The sequence below is a fragment of the Chroicocephalus ridibundus genome, chromosome 2, assembly GCF_963924245.1.
Source record: "Chroicocephalus ridibundus chromosome 2, bChrRid1.1, whole genome shotgun sequence".
In the NCBI taxonomy this organism is placed as follows: domain Eukaryota; kingdom Metazoa; phylum Chordata; class Aves; order Charadriiformes; family Laridae; genus Chroicocephalus; species Chroicocephalus ridibundus.
In genome coordinates this window covers 143,322,737-143,340,607 of record NC_086285.1, presented here as the reverse complement: position 1 = coordinate 143,340,607, position 17,871 = coordinate 143,322,737, and the positions used below count along the sequence as shown (strand labels likewise).

At 47.4% G+C, this 17,871-nt stretch overlaps 1 long non-coding RNA gene across 1 annotated transcript; it reads left to right on the top strand.

Moving 5' to 3' along the window:
- Positions 1-3,072: 3,072 nt before the first annotated feature.
- Positions 3,073-16,862, top strand: LOC134510806 (uncharacterized). The gene is made up of 4 exons (XR_010069735.1): positions 3,073-3,373; positions 4,653-4,829; positions 6,574-7,996; positions 16,537-16,862. It is a non-coding gene; the product is annotated as an uncharacterized LOC134510806 (long non-coding RNA).
- The last annotated feature ends 1,009 nt before the right edge of the window (positions 16,863-17,871 follow it).

Below are 17,871 nucleotides of genomic sequence, written 5' to 3'. Positions count from 1 at the left end.
GGTGGAGAAGCCAAAGGCGGCCAGGTCCTGCTGAGTAAGCAGGGTGGGTGGGGATGAGATGGTCGAGAAATCAAGGTTGGAACCAGACACCACTAATAGAAAGAAAGAAGCATCAAGTTTGGCAAAAAGAGGGAGGATGCTCTCCTCCAGATCCTGTAACGGACCCCATGATTCCTGAGTTTCACCATTCTCCTGCCCTTGTCAAGTACCTGTGAAGTCACTGGTAAAGCAGTTATGTCCTCTCAGCTGACGTCTATAAGCTTTTACAGAGTCATTGAGTTCTATTTGCTATTGATTTGTGAATCACTGGAAATTTGAAGGCATGATCCAGATGAAAATGTTTGCGACTGTCATTGCAGCACAAACTCTTAAGGAATACAGATACTATTTTGCCAGCATTCGGGATTAACGTTACCTTGTGGACATGTAATGGCCTTGTACGTATGCATCACAATGAAGTCTTGTGTGAACATGTCTTCTCTTTCCTTGCTGCATCCAGCTAAGAGGACAGACAGTGATCTGGGAATAAGTGGAGTTGCAGCCGATGTGAACAGAATTTGTGCTTTTCATATATACAGAAATCTGCACCATTTATCTCAAACGGGGCACTCCAAACTAATGGATGTCTTTGACTTTTATTTTCTTTGACTTTCAGTTTCTTTGACTTTTAGTTGCTATCTTTAGTCCCTGTGCTCCACATCGTAAGTGTTGTTAGTAGCTCTTCATCTGACAGCAGTGGTGGGGAGATGCATTAACCAAACTGCGTAGAGCACTTGGCTGTATAGGGGGAGGTCAGACATCTGACCTGGGGTTTAGAAAGAAGATGGATCTGGACTCTCTTCAGAGGTGCACAACAAAAGGATAAGAGGCAACAGTTCTAGACTGCAAAAGGAAAAATTCTGACTGGATATAAAGAAAAGGGAAAAAAACCCCAAACACAGCACGAGAGATTAACACTGAAACAGGCTCTCCCAGAAGCTCTATCTTTAGCAGTTTTCAAAATTGGACTGAACAAAATCCTGATCAACCTTATCTAACGTTGAAGTTGGCCCTGCTCTGAGAGGGTTGGACTAGATGACATCCAAAGGCACCTTCCAATGTAAGTGATCTCCTGGACTGCATTAGGAATACACAGAAGGTACAGATCTGCAAGGTCTACTAACAGTCACTGACTATCTTCAAAAGCTCCTTGGGTTCTAAAATCTGTGATGGACATAGAACAACAGAATCTGCTCAGGAACAACGAGATGTTAAAATCTGATATGGTGAAAGAATTCAGGAATCCTGCTTTGTGGAGGGAAACATATTACCACCAGTATGAAATTGGTGGCCTGGAAAGGGTTGTGAGATCTTTTACTAACAGTGCTGGCAGCTCCCAGAAGCTGGCATTAACCAAGGAGCCTGCAGCACGCAGATGAACAGTGGAAGGTTGCCTAAACTCAAAAGCCACTTGAAATTGTAGCAGCAGCTTTCCTCAAGCTGCCTTTAGCAATGGCTCTACTCTTTGTCTAGTCATTGAGTCTCTCCATATGTTGTTTTGCATAGCTGTACAGTAAAGAAAAGCACAAGTCAGAAGCAATAGTAATCCCTATCTCCCCTCCCAGACATGTTGCAGCCTTTAATGGCCTGAAAAGCTCTTTAAGAAACTGCTGAAGTGTTGCAAGTTCTGAAATCTCAACTTTGATTTGAAAGTTGAAAAGGCCCAGAAATTGCCTTGCTAGAGCTTTTGCTCCCTAGCAGCTATGATGGTCTCAGAATCCAACAGACAAAATATTAGGAGGGAAGAACACGTGAGAGTTGAAAATATTGCTCACGCTGACGCTCTTATGAACAAAACTTGTTTGGAAAATAATTTCTGCTTGCTCCCTGCTTCAGCATGCAAGCAACCTCTGGAAAGAAGCTTCCAAGAAAAATCCTTATCACCAGCAGTAGGCTTCATCGTACATTGTCGAGAGGACATAAAATTTCCCCCAGAACAAGACTTATTTAGTCCTGTACTTGCATGTGTCAGTAAAAGTGGTCTCCAGACAATTAATTTCTTTTCCTCTCCCTGGGAGAATTACAGAAATATCAGAGGTGAAAAGATGACAGGCGTAGCAGGAGAGCAATAAGAACAAAGATATTGCAGACCTTCCAACTGGTTTTTGTTTAACTGGCTGGGCAGTAAAAGCCAACCCGCTGGCTACCAAGGGCTGGCAGAAGCCAAGTTTGCTCTGCCGAGTTCATCCCTCCTCCAGCGGCGCAGCAGCCCTGGAAGCTGGGAGGGCACTGCCTGCCTTTGGAGCAGCACCCTGCCTTGTCCCACGGGTGGTTTTCCCCCCGCCGTTGCTATCTCAACTGTGTCAAGACCTCTGCCCCTCAGCTGGTACAAGTTGATGTAGGTGGTGCGTGGGAGTATAAATACAAGCAAAACACTTGTTAAAAAGCAATTAAAGTTGCTTGATGCGGCACTTTCCCAGCCTTGGCCACAGCTGTGGGTCTATTTGCAAACGGACTGTTACTGCTGGGAAAGAGGAGTGTAAAGGGGTGAGTGTCTAAATCCAGTCGGGGATTTACCTGGGGGGTTGGAAGTGGGGAATTAAGGTGACTTCAGGCCACCTCATTTTAGCTCTGGTTTCCAGTTTCCCTCTTGCAGTTCCAGTCCTTGCAGGTAACGCCTTTCCAGGGCGGGCGCTGCTTGTTTTGAGCATCGTGTTGCTGCAGGCCTGATGCAGCTGCCTGGCGGCTGGCCCAGGTGTGCCGGGCTGGGAGGCTTTTGGGTGGCAGAGAGCTGAGGCATCATCGGGCGGCAGCGAGGGAGTGAGTGCTGCTCCCTGCCTGCAGGTCTGGACCTGAAATTCCATCATCGTGTGATGGGACCACAGCCCCGATGGTCCTCCTGCATCCCTGCCACCCATGTCAGAGCTGCCCCTGCTCCTGCTCTTCTGTAGACCATTTTAGATTAAAAACCTTCACTCGCCACGGCTAGCGTGTCAGCAAGGTGCAAGAGTCATGCCGGCCGGCGTCTTTGCTGAGTTTGCTTTTAATTCTTTGTTTTAGAGGCAGCATTCAGCAAAGGCAGGAAGAGAGGCTTTCTGCGAGGGTGACCTGCGGGTGGCAGCAGCTGCTCACAGGTCCCTCGGCCCGGGCTGAGCAGTGCCCGAGCACCGGGAAGACTGCAGAGCCCTTCCCGGGAGAGCAGGGACCACCGAGCTACAGGGTGGTGGTCCAAGGGAGCCCTCGAAGGTGAGGGTGACACGGAAGGGCTGTCATGCACCATCGCCTGTGACCAGGAAGGAGACTTTGCTACAAAGGAGACCTTATGCCAACCTGATGGCCGCTTCCAGGCAGAAGTCAGGCACGATCTCTCTGCTTCCGCATTGAAAACCGTGAGGTACACGGCGATCTGGTGACCAGCTCTGTTGTGCGGGAGTTATGGTGGGATTATGCCTTCCAGCACAGAAAGGGCAAGCCGTGCAGGTTTATAACTGGCGTGAGAGACCACAGTTTGTAAATCAAAGCTGCAGCCAGCACCCCGCTGTGGGTGTCTGGCAGCCCAAGGAACAGAGCGCAGGCACTACAGGTTACGGCAGCCGAGGGGTGCGGGTACCGAAACGCTGCGCTGGTGCTGCTATCGGCACCTAAAAACCGGCAGTCCTAAGACCACTCTGCAGCTGCCGGCTGAGCTGCGAAATGCCCAAGCGTGCTAAACAGCTACCCGAACAACTAAACTCCCCGTGGGTAATCTCAGCTCAGGGTTTTGTTGCCAAAGACTTGCCACCATGATTAAAAGGCTGGGGGTGCCCTCGTGTCTGTCTCCTGATGCTGTAGATGTCTGTGGGCCCCAGTTGAGGTACCCAGCTCTCCCCAGGTGTTGCGGAGCGTACCCGTGCGCCTACCTCAGGGCTGTGGTTTCTGAACACAGGGGGGAGGCACCGAAAGGCTTGGTGCCATAATGCTGAGTTTCAGAGCACCTGTGTCTCTGCAAATCTGGCTGATGCTAGCATCCTTCTGCAAGGCTTGCTTACAATCCAAGAGGGTAAAGCAGAAATGACTGCATAGAACCACTCTATTCTTTTCATTTCCAGGGCCAGCAGAAGACAGTAGGAACTTGTAAGTAACTTAAGGCAGCCTGAGGGCTTCTCTAAATTACAATGCCTGGTAATAGTTCAAAGAGGTTGCTCCATCACAATGCATTATAACCTTCAGACGTGCCCTCAGTGGTGGTTAAGACCATGGAAGGTCCCAACTCTGTCCATTACCAAATTTAGCCACTTTGCATCATTGTATCGGGATCCAGGATCTTGGCGTTTTGTTGGGAGGGCCAGAGTCCCATGGGACAGAATTAATTCTTACTGCATTACAATTAGGCCATAAAATCTTGAGACCACACACAAAATTTCTTTCAGGCTATGCTTCTCCTGAAATCCTTGAGTAAGAATTGAGTAGGAGAGGAACAATGCTTCAAGTTTGGCCCTTTGCTTTTTTTCCGAATCATGAATATACTCAGAGCCAGTTCAAGCAAGTCTGGCATTCTCCAGCTCCTTTTCCCTCGTGCCCGTGAGCCGTTGTACCTTAGGAGTGCTCAGCTGCAGCCAGACCAGAGTGTAAGATACAGAGGGCTGAGCTGCTAAGGAAGGTATCTGAAAGTCTTGTTCATTTTCTCTCTTCAGATATGACAGCTCTATCATCTGGGTGCTCCCTGTGTGAATAGCATACATCCCCCAAGACACATCTATTGCAGCATCCAAGCCAAACCCGGATGGGCTGATTCCAGTGTGGTGACATCTGAAGCGCATTCCTAACAACCAAGAAAGTACCATCTGAGAAAGGCCATGGGGAAAAATCTGGTAAAATGCAGGGGAACTTTTGCTTGCATCACTGATAATTGTCTATCAAAATGGGTGCCACTTCCATTTCATTCTGCAGCACACCAGGCAGGTGACTTCAGCCGACCAGAAATCCTCTGTAGACGTTGTTTATTGTTAGTGAAAGCTATTTGCTGCTTTGCTTTGCCCAGACCCAGGAGGACATACTGAGCCTCCTGGTGATGAAACTGATGAGAGCTCATGTTTGAACGAGTACAGCTTTTAGACAGTCTCTGCCAAAGGGGCTGATGCACAGACAGGTTTAATGACAAGTTAAAATTAATTATCCAATGTACAGCCTGTGGCTGCTACCAGCAGTTGCCAGCAGCAGGTCCTGTTTTGGGGTGGTTGTGCTGTCATCTGGAATGAAACAAAATCCTTCTGAACCTGAGCTCTGAAGCTGGGCTGGAGACTCCCTGCAAGGAGTCTGCGAGTGGGAGCTGGTTACTCCCTGGACGGCATCTCAGCAGATTCTGTCCTGGGGGAGATGTGGAGGGTAGAGAAGGAATCGTTAGAGGGGATGCTCCGACCCACAGTGCAGTCATCTGCTGAGACCTACTGCCCTGTGAACACCCCAGCTGGTGGCTTGCCTGCAGTCACAACCTGGCTTCACCACTTCTCGTCCCTGCAAAAGGTGATGCCTTCCAGACCACAGTCCCCACTGCGTTTTGAACTCAGTGGGAGGTTTGGCTGCTCAGATGCTCAATCTGGCTGGAAAGCCCTGCAGAGGTAGCTCTGCCTTTCCCGGGCACGAGATGCTGCCATACTTTGTACCACGGCATGCCAGCTCCACCTGAAATGCCTGCCAGGTTCTGTCAGGAGCCATGTCTGGAGACATTACAGGCTTCCGCCGAGCCCTGCAGGACACCCACAATGGGAACCCTTTCTCTCCAAGCAGTATTCTGCACCTCTTGGAAGAAGATGCACATTGCATTACTGCACTGTGGTCATGGGACATGTACAGGGAAATAGGTCAGAAACCAAAAAGCCAGGAGGTGGGAAGGAGGGTGAGAAGTTACAGCGAGCAGATGTTCCTCTTAGACTGGAAGTGGGTTGCTGGGAATAATGCAGTGCTGAGCTCCTTCGACACTCCCTGTTTCCTCCCCTGGCCCTGGGAGCATCTCTCCTGCTTGTGGCCGTGGCCAGCGAGAGGCTGCAGCCGGGTCAGGGCGTGGGGACTCACGCCAGCCCCTGGGCATGGCCGGGTGGAAGGGTGGCTTGCTTTCAACAGGGCAATATTCAGAGTCATTTCTCACCCCTCCTTCAGCTCCCCACATGATTTGCAAAGCCAGGAAACATATGACCCTTTGTTCTTACGGCGTCTGATTTAGAGAATTTGGTACATGATTTGCAACAAACAACAGTTGTGCCCCTGAGCCGTGCTGATAAGAAGCTCTGATCTTTGCACTGCCTTGGAGAGAAGGCAGCTGTCTCCTGTCCTCCAGCCCAGCTCCTGAGTGCTGTCCCGGTCACCACAGCCATGGCTGAGGACCAGGAGGCTGCGTGGGGATGCTGCCAGCAAGACCCCAGCCCAGGTGTGGTGCTTATTCACTCCTGCTTTCTGACACCCCCTTGGGACCTGCAGGAGCCCACCTGAGTGCCTTCCCACCACCACCAAGAGATTCCCACCTAACACTGCTGTGAGTGGTCAGGCTTGAGGAGGATTAACTTTCAGTGATGGTTTGGCAGGCCATTGCCAGTAAAAAGGTCTCTCTGTCCTTTTTAGGAGGGGAATCATTCACTTGTGGTGCTAGAAATGTGCATGAGCGGAGGAGTGCAGAGAAGATGGCACTGTGATTACTGACTTGATGTGCCACTTGGAGGAGGAAAGTCTGGTGAGGAACCATCCCCAACGTCGTTAAGTGGGTATGGTACTGCTGCCCAGAAGGAGGAGCGCCAGCATTTTCCAGATCACTTTGTCATCCCTCTCAATACCAGAGAAGTTCAGTGACAACAAAATGCACTTTATTATGTTAAAATGAAGAACTGAAAAAAATAATTTCTGGAATTAAAAAAATATATATGCAAGCATTAGAACAGAAACTTGCATTTATAATCACTGGTAACATTGGGGTGGACTCCTGAGATGCCCCTCTGTGCACTCTGGGCTGACAGAACTAGTCTGTAGCTGTTAAGGTTGTCCCAGTCCATCGAGTGCACCCTCATACTCCAGTACGTGACGCCAGGCAGGGGTCTTAATCCTGACGTTGCATATATCCTTATTTCCTGGAAATCCACTGGTTAAAAACACACTCTTCAGACTTCCTGGTAACGTGGAGTGTTGAAAATGAATTAATTATGATATAAATTTCTTCTCCTTGTGTTAATTAATTTCAGCAAAGAACATGTAAGCTGACCTCCCGTAGCTGGTGAAGCAGAGCAGGTGGATACGCATTTCAGTGTATAGCAGTTACTGGAGGTAAATCAACCGCACTGATTGCAGAGTCTCCTGGTGTGTCTCAAGTGGAAACGCTGGAGCCAGCTACTTTTCTCCTCACGCTTCAGGATGGCTGAGATGACTCTCTCTTGCCAGCTTTGCTTAGCTAAGATTTTTCTAGTAAATGGTGCATCTTAATAACACAAGGTTACAGATATACTGGAGTAACACCTTAATAACCTGTCAATGCCAAGTCAGGTGGCAAGATTTAATGCAATATTGCTAATAGTGGTTTTAAGGGTGGGATGCCACGTTGTGCTCGCTAGTAGATCTGGGAAGCTTCAGTGCTGAAGGCTCCAGTGCTGTTGTAATGTGGGGTCTGGAGGCTGCTCTTGCACAGATAACGTCTGTCAGGGTGTCAAAAACTCATGAAAGTTGTGAATTTCCCTGCATTCCGGATGGGAACACCTTGGGTCGTTTACCAGCACTTTGCACTGTACAAACTCCGTGACATCAGTTCCATATTTTAGGTGCCTTCCAGAAAAGCATTATTTCATGCTCTGAAATTCCTTGTTATTTGCTGTAGTGGACACATTTGGAGCCAAGGTCTGACCGGGTGGCTTCATCAGCCTTTCGGGAGAACGGAAGACTTGCTGATTGTAACTACATATTTTGGCATTGGACCTTCTCTTCCTGCGAGCTGTGACTAGCCTGTCTGTTGGTCGTGCCACATCTGTCCAGCCACTGATGGCATCTCAGAGAGAGCACTGAGGTAGGTAATGTTTCCTTTAAAGACTTCTGAGCTCATGAGAATGAGATCGTACATTCCCATGTGGTTGAGTTATACTCTTGCAAGTCCCGGCTAGAAGTGTTAGCAAAACAACCCTTGGTTGCTAGGAGGTGCTGTATGGGGATTCATTAATCAGGGTGGTTGCGCCTTCTGTTTGCTGTCATTACTGATATAAAAGAGAGGTTTCCAAAGCTGAAAGTTGTGATGGACCCTTGTTGGGCCGAGAGCTTTATGTATAGAAACACACACTAAGACAGTTGTGGCAAATGTTAGTCATTACAAAATACAACACAGAAAAAAAAATAAATCTAAACTGTGAGGCCCACAAGAGGTGCTTGGGCTCTATCTGCTCGTCAAAGCTGTTTCTCCGTCTGTGTTGTTACAGGCAGCAGTGACACAGAAACAGCTAAGACTCTGCTAGTACAAGAGAAATTCTTCTTCAACTAAATGGGGAAAAGATACTGATATATAGGTCAAAGATTTTTGGTCAGGTTTTGAAGCAATATGCTAAACTTCCTTAATGCACAAGAGATTTGGCTTGTCCCTTGCAAGAGCAGAGAATGCTACCACAGGTTGCAGCTGCTTTACTGTAGCTGATTGAGCTGCCCAGATGATCACTTTCTGATGTATGTCACAGAATGGCAGGGGTTGGAAAGGACCTTCGGAGATCATCTAGTCCAACCCCCCTGCCAAAGCAGGTTCACCTGGAGCAGGCTGGACAGGAACGCATCCAGGCGGGTTTTGAATATCTCCAGAGACGGAGACTCCACCACCTCTCTGAGCAGCCTGGTTCAGTGCTCCATCACCCTCAAATTAAAGAAGTTTTTACTCATATTCAGGTGGAACTTCTGTGTTGCAGTTTGTCCCCATTGGCCCTTGTCCTGTGGCTGGCCCCATCGTCTTGACACCTGCCCTTTAGATATTAATAAGCTATGTATAAGATTTTTATAAGACATTTATATGTCCATCAATATGGCTTAAATTAAGCAGAATAGATGGGGAATTAGATGGGATAAGTCAGCAGGCAAAACAGAAAAGCCATGAGGAGAGCGGCAAAACCTAATAAAGCTCGGAGCAGTGTCTTCAACTAGACGGTGAAGTGTGCCCAAAGCCCCAGCCTGTGTTAGACACAATGCGGTTCCTGACTACACTCACACACATGGGATTGAATCCATACGGCTTTTAAATGCTTTTAGACATTAAACTCGTTGGACAAGTGAGCTTGCTGCTAGTTGGCTCCAAGCATCTGCTCCCTGGGAGGTAACTAGCCAAACAAAAATATTTAGCTTTCCATCAGTGGAAGTCAGGTGTTTCCTCGGCTCTTTGAGAAACATGTAAGTGGAAGACAGGCACGGTGTTTGTGTTCCCAAAAGCCGTTAGCTTGGTGACACCGTGTAGTGAACTTCAAGACAAGTGGCCTCAGGGGTCACGTATTCAATGCGCCTGAAGCAGGGATGGGTGCCCTAATTCTACATCCCATGGGGCTAATGTTCCTCGAGATTGGTCCGCATTAGGAGCTGTGTAAGTCTGGGATTCAGAGCCCCCACCAGCAGGGTCTGGTGCCGGAACTGTTCGGTGGGTGCCATCACAGCAGCGCGTCCAGCACTCGGGGGCGGGGGTGTCAGGAAGGGAGAAGGCTGGATCCAAAAACAAGCACGTGAGCTCTTCTGGTGCAGCGTAGGAGGAACGTGGGGGACTAACCTCATAGAGCAATCTACAAGTCACACCTAACCGCCTTGCGTACCTGAGAGTTATTTCTGGTATCTTTGTCTCCCTTTTAGCCCTGAAAAGATGGGCCTGCATAGAAGGTAAGGCATCCTTTTGCACAGTAGTAGATCCTTACACTGCTCATCCATAAGGGAGCTGCTTATCCATAGGGGAGCTCCTCGTCCTGAAGGAATTAATCTCTGAGGCTTCCTCTTCTCAGGAGCGTGCCTGAGCTCCTAGCTTATAGAAGAACTGCAGGTGATAGGAAGAAACTTCTTGCCAAAACTGACACGCTGGGCTGATAACATTCATGGCAACGGTCTGGTATATAAAAGCAGGAATGCAGTCTCACGGTTAAAAGGTTCAGGTTGGAGGAGCAGACTCGAGCTTCAGCCCTGGGCTTGGTGTTGGTTCCGTGGGGGTATATTGCAGCAGCAGCCCAGGGAACGTATGGCTCCGGGTCCCTTCCAGGGGAAGAGAGGAGTAAATACTACTTTCTCGTTTCCTGCACAAGTGCCCTATCCACACGGCTGCTATGAAAAACTTGTTGAAATCCATTTTGGGATGGAAATGACTGCTGTTTGGAGTGTTTTGTTTTTTTTTTTTTGTTTGATTGTCTTTTGCTAAATGGATATTGCTCAATACTTTAGCTCTATGCTGGGAATCCCTCAGGGACCAGGCTGTCACGACAGTGAGCAGTTTGTGAGTCTCAGCAGAAGAGTTATGATAATCTTGGCCACAGCAGTAGAGGGCATGCACAGTGCAGAATTTTAAGCATCTGGAAATATCATTTGGCAAAATCCTGTATGCCTATATCCTCTCAGGTGTGCTGCTGGGCTAGCTGGGGGTGGGTAGCTTGTTTTGTTAGCGCTAGTCCCCCAGATTCCCCTTGCATTGCGCTTCAAGAACTCGTGCACACATTTTCGCTCCTCGTGTCCCTTTCATGAGTGCCAGACATGAGGGCTGATACAGTCGCTGCCTTTTCCATACTCCCAGTAACGTACAGGCTCCTACACAAGTGCTGGAAGTGGTTATGGTCACTGCCTTCTCCTATATGCTGCACGTTTGCTTGCTAAGTGCAACACAGAAGCCTCCCTGCTCACAGCTGAGAGGGGGGAAGGCTGAACAAAAAGGGTGACAAAACTGTCTCCTCAGGCGATAACGTTTCCTCCTGGGGTTCGAGTCCCGGGCACTGCAGCATCGTTGTCCCAGTGCTGCCTTCCCAGCTCTGCAGCACTGGAGTATCAAAGCATTGCTCACGTTGTAAGCTGTATTGCAGCCTGCAGCGACAACTATCTGCTATTTACGATGAACAGGATTACTGAAACACTGCGAGATAGCAGCCAACGGACTTGCTGTGCAGGCAGTGGAGCTACGGTAAATCAGGCTGTGGAGTTTCCCGTGCGCTTCCAGAAAAGGAAGGTTACGCTGCTGCAGCAATAACACATTGTCCCACTGGTGCTGGCACCTCTCTTTGGACAATGTAGCTTCTAGCAAAATGTTTGCAGAAAGGAGTTGTTGCCGTGACAGCCTGTATTTCATACCTACGATTACCTACATCTATTGCTAGCAAGGATTTATTGTCTCACGCCCACCTGTGTTAATAGATAAAGCAACAATCAGGTGGCAGGCCAGCGCCTGTGGCACAGCTCTGGGGTTTGCAGAACCCCTACTGCTGATGATTTCTGTTAATTACTCTTAACAGTGGCTTTGAACGCAGCCAGGTGCAAACTGGTTTTGACTTTGTGCCTCTCAGGTGAGGGATCATGGCCCTCATCCTGCAAGTTGTTTAAGTTCCCGCTCCTGGAATCAGTGGGGACAAGACGTCTAAATATTTTTCAGAATGTGGGACCTATGGGCCTGTAAATCCTACCGCAATTCAAAGGCGTGGAAGGATCCCTATAAATACTTCATTGCCTCAGGGAGAAACCGTGATGTGGCTGCAATACTATGCACAAATCTGCCTCCAGAAGGATAACCACATTGCAGTGGCAATGGAGAAACCCTGCTCCCAACCTGTCGGTACTTATAACTAACCCATGCAGCAAGACAAAGTACAGTTAACGTTTTAGAAATAGGCTTTGCACCAATAGAGGTTTTCAGTTTTCAATATGTTTTTCAAATGAAGCAGGAATGACATGCCTATCTGCCCTCAGATTTTCCTCATTAGCATTAATCAAGCGCACTTGACTCGCTTACAGATGAATTTGATTAGGATCATCTTAGGAACGAAAAATAATGAATCATGACTTGAGCGTACGTGCTGTTGCAGCCAACGTTGCTGCTTGGTATCTGCCGCAGCAGCGATCTGACAGAAAACTCCTAGGACCGGGATCCAAACCGCTGGCAGCAGGAGATGGTAAATGGCACACATGAAATAAAGAAAGCAAGACCACACAAAACGGAAAAGCTATAAAGTGCAGAGTTATTTAAATGACTACACAATTGGTTGAAATTCTTTATTTTCTGAAGTAGAAAGAGCTATAATGGAAAACTTAACTCTGTCTACATGCACACACAAATATTTTTGCGTAGGTTCCAGCCTGTGGCCCGCGATGTGTAGCGCTTACACTTGTGACCTCACTTTACACTTCTTGGTTTGTAATGCCAACAGATTGTTCTGTTCATCGTCTCTTAGCACTGAAGAAAAGAGATGTCTTAAAAATAATGAAAAAAAAAAGCATTTGAGCTGTGTTTCCCTCTGCACGTTAGAGCAGTGTAGCTCTGTGTGCAAATCACGTTTTACGCACTCAGGGCCACACGTGCGAATTCATGCAAAGCCCATGTGCACAAGCACCCGTTGAGAAGCCGGCGGGGGATGCAGCGTTGCACTGCCTGTAAGAATGTTTGCTAATGGAAAGAAAAACAGAGAAGAGAAAAGTGTTTCTGTTTTGACAGCTTATTGATATTCCACATAAATTATTCTGACCTTCTGTCATCCTCCTTTGTTTCTTTCTTTTATATTTAGTTTTATTGTGCGGTAATCCTTATTCATATTCGTCTCACCAGCGAGGTCCATGAAGACTGTCTGTGTGACAAAAGGATGCAAGACTATTATCTGTTATCCCTATTATCATGACAACTGCCTGGGCCTTTGACAGATCTGAAATCTACTGAATCGTTTACCTATGTGCCAGAAAATGCCTGTAAGAGGAGCAGCGGACTTATGAAAAGGAATAATACATAAAGAAACATCTGCATTGAGATCATTTGTCATTTTTGGAAAGGTCTTGGAGAACAATACATACACTTGGTATAGCGTCATGCTCATGACACTGCGGGTCTTTTATTCTACTGGCAGGCCTTATCTGGACCGCAGTAGTGCGTTAGACTGAAAAAACGTGTATTGAGTTTTTATCACATTTTTAAGATCCCTGCTGTGTGCACTGGCCGCAGAGCCCTCTCTGGCCCTGCCCAGCTCTGGCCCTGGGTCAGGAGGCTCTGCCCTTAAAACCCAGGTGGCACAGCCGGCAGGGATTACCCAGGTTGGAGCAGGTGCCTTTTCCATCAGCTGTTGGCTTCTTTTCTTCTGCCACCTCTCCTGATCGCCGGGCAGGCCCCTGGGGCTCCCTGTGCTTTCCAGTGCTTTCCAGTCTCCAACGCCATCCCCGCAGACCTGGCTGGGGGGTGACCTCACACCGAGACCCCCCGTCACAGGCACGTCCTGTGCCCTCACATCCTCCAAAGCACGTTTTAAGAACCACCTCTTCAGGAACAAATATGTCAATGTATGCAACGACCAGAGAAGGTAGCTGTGCTGCTAAGGAGCAGAGGATGCCCTGGAAGCCGGCGTCAGTAAAAGATTTTCACATTAATTCAGTTCCGTGCCAGGGACTGGCAGTTACCTTGAATTCTCTCCCATTGCTGCCATAACAGCATGAGATAAATGTTCCTGGCGTTGCACAACTCCTCGCAAGATCAAATGCGCGGCCGGGGAGTCACCTTGGAAGGGAACTGGTGAGGCAGCATCTGAACTGACCGGTGGGTGCGGGCCGATGTTGCAGCTCCCGAGCTTCCTCTGCTTGTGGGGCTTATGAGACACCAAGAGCTGCTGCGGGAGCAGCTTGCCGGCAAACATTGAGCTATCAGGGGAATGCAGAAAGAAAGGAAAGTTTGAAAAGCAGAAGTGTATTTCGTACAAGGTTTTTATGGACTTCTTCAAGTGCAGGTGTGCCAAAATGTTTCCACTGGAAACTTTATATAAAATGATTAATGTAAAGGAGTTCTGCCATCCTGGCATCTCTCTCCCCTCTCCTGATAGCCGCTGTGGCTCGTGACAGTTCTGTTCTGCATATTGGAAGCACCAGCAGCTGGAAATTATCGTTTGTTAGTCTTAGTCTTTCTGTAGCTCGTTTCAGCCTCCACTGGTAATGAGGGCTCTTGCCCTTTTACCTTCAGGACGGCTTGGAATTCCTCTTTTAGGGCCAGAAATCACTTGAGCATCAAATTTATAACAAGCAGGGGAAAAAAAAAAAAGCAGCATTTTGTACAGTATTCAGACACGTTCTGGGCATTCCTCAAATTCCTTTAAAGGACAGTCAGAGGGACAGATGTGTCATTGCAGCTCTGGGCTCTCTTTCACCACTGCTCTGCTATTGCGTGCTGCTATTCTTAAAAACTCCCCCTTGTTTTTTGCTCTTCCTTGCTTTTCTAAAGATTCTACCCGAGAGTTTTCAGATGCCTCTTGGACCTAAGGTTGCTTTTGAACCTCAGGGCTCTGTAATGAAATCCCGTCCCTTTCTTGCAGGGCTGGGCTGCTGCGTGCAGGTCTGACCATCCTTGGCTGCCCATGGCGGTTACTGAGCCATAGTCTCCTGTTTTGGTGGTACCAGCTGGCCATGCAGTGGAAGGCAGCTTTCTCCAAAGGGACTGGAGATCTGCGAGTTTGGGAAACACGACGTCTCCCTGGGCTCCCGATAAGATGGATTCTGGAACATTTATTTTGATTACTCCTTGTCAAGCTGTAGGTCAAGAGGGTTTTCCTGGTGGCTAATTGCCTTCTCAGGAAGGTGGGAGGAGGATATATTTTTTCTTCTTCCCTGGCTCACATGAACTATTTCCATGAAAAGTCTGGGATGAATTGAATCCATACATAGTAACCAAAGAGACCGCAGTGATGGCGTCAAGTCCCACTCTGCCAGCGTTCCTTGTATGTCAGAGGAGTTCTTGGAATAAACAGGGTCAAATAGAAAAAAGCTGTCAGCTGCTGACAGTGACGGCCATCAAGGTGGCCTTTCCTTCCCCGTGTTCCTCAGAGTATCGGTGTTCGCTCTCCCTCCCCATGCCCGTGTCTGTACCCTCGAGCAGCGCAGCATCCTGTGGTCCTCGTCCCTGAGATGTTTAGGCCCAGGACCCATCGTGGCTCACGCCTGTGTCTGCGTGGGATCTCCTTCCAGAGAAGAGAGGATGCATGTTCGTGGCTTGTCCTCAGGACATGACCAGCGTGCCCACCCTGCCCGGGGGACAGCAGCGAGGTGGCACTGCCTGCAGGGACCCTGCTGTCACCAGGAGCCCCCCTTGCCAAGCAGTTCTTATTCAGCCCTTTTTCCTACTGATACCAAGGGTGTCTGTGTAAGGAGCAAACGAATCTGCCACAGGAATCTCCTGTGTTGGGATTACATGTGCTATTAATAAAAACGGCCTTCGACTTCTAAATTGAGGCGCTTAGAACCCACAATGAATGCATTCTTCATTAATGAAAAAAACCATGAGCTTTTTTGTTGAAATTTAAATAGACCCATGAACTTTTGTAGCATGCGTGCTATTTTAAAACTGTAAATCTATTCCACTTTTTCCATTGTGGTTGTTTTCATATTTCATTATGTTCTAACATAGGCAAGTCTTTCGTCTTTTAATATAAAGGATTTTACATTTCCAGGCACAGGTTTTCATGCCCAGCTCAATAGGCTTGTTAAGAACCTAGGTTTCAGACACTGTTTTTTCTATGATACAAGATTAAAAAACGGAATCAAAGAAAGTATGAAGGCACCAAGATATCAAGAAATTATTGCTTACTTCTGGAAATTCAGATTAAGATCCTAAACGTTTTTAAAAAATGAAAAAAATGAGAGAACATAAATATAGGCAAGTTAGTTCTTTTCTGTGATTTCTGTTTTTGAGAAGACCAACAGACTATCTAAGGCCAAACGTTGTGTTATGTCACAGACTACGAACATGGCCTGAAACTGGATGATAAATTCTATAGGCAAAGTCAAGGCATGCCAAAAGCTGCAAAGCTATTTAGAATCCTGTCAGGAAATGTACTCGACTGTGCTCCAAAGAAAATCTCTTCTCTTTTCCATAGCAATGAAGAAGAATTTATCTACAGTTTCCACTCTTCCATACTTTTCTCCATGCTGTCCCTTGTGCTTAGAAGATCTCTGTGGACCTCAGAGATATTTCATTTTCTGTCAAAGTCTACATAAAAGTCTTCTTTGATTATTCTGCAAATATTTGATGACTGCTGTGATGCTGATTTGCTCTGGCCATTGCCTCTCCTGTTGACCAGTGCTCGCTCTCTGTTTCCTTCTGTTTTCCATGTCTCCAGTTTAATAACAACGCTGACAGTTGCCTGGGACAAGGGCTATATTTTTGATATATGTTTGTACAGTGCTTGGCACGATGAAGCCTGGTCTCTGACTGTGTATGTCAAATAATAATGATGTGGTTTCCAGTTTGTTCAATCTCCAAGTTTTTAACCATTTCAGAAGTGCTCTTTTAAATAGTTAGACGCAAATTACTCTTTTAGCAATATTTTCCACATCAGTTATGATTTCTTTTAATAATCTCAGTGCTTTTTCCAATATTCCTCACAGGCACTGTGCTACATGTGTATGATTTTACTGATTTAAAGCCCAAGACCTAAGGGTATGGAGAACTGCTCCAGCTGCCTGAATAAAACTGCCCAGCACAACCACTGAAACCCAAGGGCTGCTGCTCTGTATGGAGCATCTTGCTAACGAGCAGCAGGACAAGGAGTACAACACACGCCATCTAATGCCTGGCATATGCCCTCAGTGTCAGCGAGAATTTAATCTTTAGCGTTATTCCCTTGGAGTGTTTACCTGCCTCATAATACTTAAGGGATGCCCTTGGCTTAGCATGGGAAATGACATAAACGTCGGAAGCGTCAGACCACTGTCATCAATAAACATCCCTAATTAGTGAAACCCACTATGCGCTGGTTCATCATTGCGTCTGGGCTCTACTATTATAGTCATGTTAATCTCCTTCTATTTCCTAAGTGGTCCGTCAGGATCTACTTCTGTATTAAGCCAGTCTCTAATCCTTGTACCCAGCTAAACATAACCACAACCTATTTATATATTGGGCTATCCCCAATTAAACTGAAAAATACTATAACCTAGTTCAGCCGTTGGGTAACACCGAGTATTAACGGTGGCTATTTATATCATTAAGATCTTTCAGACTTGCTATGTTAAATAACAGCTTGGGCTAAGCTTTGTAATGCTCGCTATCACTTATGGCCACATGGGCTTGAGTATGTAATGATGTGGTGATGACCCCCAAATGCTCCGGTCTGGGCTGGCTCAGCTGTGATCTCCTGCAGGTTCCCGGTCTGGGGCGGCAGCTGAGGTCTCTGCCTCTCCTGAGCCCTACAGGAGGCAGCTCCTACGGCAGCCAAGAGTGTTTTGATGAGGTTTTGAACTTGGCAGCTCCTTCCCTCCGCTGCAGCTGGCGAGGTGACAGCAAGCGGGAGGGTCTGTTCAACCTGCTCAGGAATTTCTCCATGTATGTTGGTGTTGGAAAAATCAGTTTTCCCCCAGATGCAATAAACACAGTTTGTGCATTTAAACAGGTGGCGTTCGGGAACTTGCTGCTCCGTTTGTGGGGAAGTATACACGCCACAAGTGCATCATGGAAAGACAATAACTAAAGTAGTGACGCAGACTTTAAATAAACGAAAAGGTTACTACCAGGTGATTTGTGCGGCTCAAATGAAATTAGTAATTAGTATTAGAGACAAGACATTGCATTTGACTCAGCAAGGCCCTATATCTTACTTTCTCACGCCTGAGCTTGGGGTTGCTCTGTCCTTTGCTTTGCCACATGATGTGTGGCTGGCAGTCTTCAGCCATGACTCTCTTTGTCACTGTCACTGGGGTTTGTTTTTTTAAGAAGGATAAATA